General features: G+C 37.2%; 1 pseudogene; it reads right to left on the minus strand.

Moving 5' to 3' along the window:
- Nucleotides 1–1,953: 1,953 nt before the first annotated feature.
- On the minus strand, nucleotides 1,954–2,511 carry LOC134484122 (ATP synthase F(0) complex subunit C2, mitochondrial-like; annotated as a pseudogene).
- Between the last annotated feature and the right edge of the window lie 1,032 nt (nucleotides 2,512–3,543).

Raw genomic sequence — 3,543 nt, forward strand, 5'->3', positions numbered from 1 at the left:
AGATCTGTATGACAAGAACTTCAAGTCACTGAAGAAGGAAATTGAAGAAAATCTCAGAAGATAGATAGATCTCCCACATTCATGAATTGACAGGATTAATATAGTAAAAATGGCCATCTTGCCAAAAGCAGTCTACAGATTCAATGCAACCCCCATCAAAATTCCAACCCAATTCTTCATAGAGTTAGAAAGAGCAATTTGCAAATTCATTTGGAATAACAAAAAAACAGGATAGTGAAAACTATTCTCAACAATAAAAGAACTTCTGGAAGAATCACCATCTCTTGACCTCAAGCAGTATTACAGAGCAATTGTTATAAAAACTGCATGGTATTAGTACAGAGACAGTCAGGTAGATTAATGGAACAGAATTGAAGACTCAGAAATGAACCCACATACTTATGGTCACTTGATCTTTGACAAAAGAGCTAAAACCATCTAGTAGAAAAAAGACAGCATTTTCAACAAATGGTAGTGGTTCAACTGGAGGTCAGCATGTAGAAGAATGCAAATCGACCCTTTCTTATCTCCTTGTACAAAGCTCAAGTCCAAGTGAATCAAAGACCTCCACATAAAACCAGATATACTGAAACTAATAGAAGAGAAAGTGGGGAAGAGGCTCAAACACATAGACACAGGGGAAATGTTCCTAAATAGAGCACCAATGGCTTATGCTCTAAGATCAAGAATTGACAAATGGTACCTCATAAAACTGCAAATCTTCTGTAAGGCAGAGGACACTGTCATTAGGACAAAACAGCAACCAACAGATTGGGAAAAGATCTTTACCAATCCTACATATGATACAGGGCTAATATCAAATATATACAAAGAACTCAAGAAGTTTGACCCCAGAGAACCAAGTTATCCTATTAAAAATGGGATAGAGACCTATTCTCAACTGAGGCATATCTAATGGCCGTGATCTCCTCTTCTAATAACATATGTACTCATACTTATTGTGGAAGATTGGGGATATATATATATATATATATATATATATATATATATATATTGATAGCCCCATTGTTAGGGAATGTGATGGTGAACATTTCTGGTTTTCCTTAATTGTGGGGGGATTGTAGTGATAGCATGTATATGAAGAATAATAGTTGGATCTCGAAGGCCAACTAAAGTAATATTTAGAATCACCAAGTTTGTCAATATGGTCAAGCCCCATGGCACATTAGTTAACTGGATTCACTTTCATAAGCCTAGATGATTTAATGGATGAAAAATTAATCCAAATGTTTTAGGAAAAAATTCACTAATTTAATCCACCAATTTATCAATCTTGAGAAAGAAAGAGGAGTCAAAATTCAGCATTCATATTCTTTTTTGTCATGATGCCAGTAAAATATAACAATAGTCATATTCCTTTAATTATTTCAAAGATTTCTCCAGAAAGCTGACCCCTTTAAGAAGTCCTCTTTGTGTTCTAGTCAGCTTCAGAAAAACACTGCATTGAGAAACAAGCATATTATGTGGGATTCACTGTATTTTACTGCACCATCTTCCCTTGCTCACAAGCAGTATAAATATATGCTTATAGAGTATATGAGGATAAACAATAGCCAGTTCCTATCACACACATTACCATACAGTGAAGTGTGGTTGACATGGGCATGCACTGCCCAGAGATCTTTCTAGAGGACCTATTAATGGAAGCATATTTGAGTGATAGCTTCAAAGATCTGCATATTTAAAAATTCACTATAACATTGCACAGAGGCGATACTTCCCTTGGATATTCTTAACTAGGGTCATGGCACAGGTACTGATTTAACATTAATTATCTTTCCCAGTACACTATTCCTCCATGGGGCAATATTCGTCTCACAATTAACAATCAGCCTGCCCCTAGATTATGATACGTTCCAAAGGTCTTCCTCTATATTATATTCCCCTATCATTTTATTCTTTCAAATGAAACATACCTGCATGTTTTTTATTAAGTGATTCTTTATTTTATCTTCTGTCCATCAAACCCTGAGCCACCCACTTTCTCCAAACATCCTGGGTAAGTGCAGGCAAAGGAGCATGCAGGGCAGATGAGAGACTGGAGAAAGAAGTATGGGAGATGAAGTAGGGACAGCCGCTTTCCGTGGTGAAGAGGATGAGAAATGCTCCCACTAGGCAAAAGAGCTCTACGGCCTCTGAGATGCCAAAGCCCAGAATTGCATAAGAGAAGAGCTGTTGCTTCAGAGAAGGGTTCCTGGCATAGCCAATGATGAGGTTTCCAAAAACAGTCCCAATCCCAGCGCAGAGCCAGACATCCCAACTGTGGTAGCCCCAGCCCCAAATGAACTTGGCAGCTGTGTCGATGTTCCTTGAAATGATGTTGGTTTAGAAGCTTCAGCCAGGGATAAGTGAGGTCACAGGACTCTAGACTGCCAAGCTGCTGAGCCACTCCTCTGTCAATGTCTCTGGCTGGTTCAACACCACTGCAGACAGCTGAGAGGTGTTCTTGACTAAGGAACAGTTAGAGATGAATTTGGAGCAGGCATACATTATCCTACCAAGGCAGGAGAGCTACTCCCGGAGAAGAGAATACAGAAAGTATACCTGCATTTGACCGAGGACTTCCCCACTGTAGCACCTCCGTTGCATCAAAGGAGTTTCTACTGATGCAGCTAATCCATCTTAGCTCATGCCTCTTGGAAGACCCAAGCTGACCTATTAGAGACATTCTGAGCAGCAAATGAAGTTGAATAAATAGTAATTTGGGGGGGAAAGGTTTTATATTGTAAAGAAAATAAACTCTTGTTAATATTTGGAGTTGTTCCTTTTGAAATGAACTATTAATGATTCATAGATTATATCTTGGTTTCCTAATATTTCTTGAAGTATAATATACACAGAAAATCCAAAAGTTGTGATTAAACAAGTATTTAGATATTTATAAACTGAACACACCCATATAATTAGTAACCACCCAGATTTTAAAAAAATAAACAATACGATCAACAGCTCAAAAATTATTTTTATGTCTCCTCCTCCCAATTATTTTATCTCAAAGATAACTGATGCCTGACTTATAACACACAGAATATTTTTACTTTTTTTCTGTAAATTCACATAAATGAAGTCATTTAATATACACTTTATCTCTACCTTTTTAAATTTAACACTATGCTTTTTTAAGATTTATCCATGTTTTCCATGTAATAATACTGCACTTATTATTGTGGTGATAGGCCACAATCTTACTTAAGTCTAGGCCTTATCAATGCAACACCAAGAATCAGATTAGAGTTGCCTAGCCCGAGTATTTTATCATCTTCAATTTTCACCTGACTTTCTCTAATTCACTGAAGGCAGTTTCTGCTTCTCCTCTGAAGTGAATTCTATTCCACACAGGTCGTGACATGTAGAAAATGTTCCCAAGAGGCTGTTTTCCTTCCCAAGAATCCTTTTCATGTTATCTAATTACTCTCCCTGGGACCATTATATCTTTCCAATTTTGGAGGATTACTGTTCCCTCTTTGTCAGTCTTTGGCTATATAGTGCTCTGCCTCTTGATTTTGAGAAATAACTTCTAAA

Source organism: Rattus norvegicus, chromosome X (genome assembly GCF_021556685.1).
Source record: "Rattus norvegicus strain SHRSP/BbbUtx chromosome X, alternate assembly SHRSP_T2T, whole genome shotgun sequence".
In the NCBI taxonomy this organism is placed as follows: domain Eukaryota; kingdom Metazoa; phylum Chordata; class Mammalia; order Rodentia; family Muridae; genus Rattus; species Rattus norvegicus.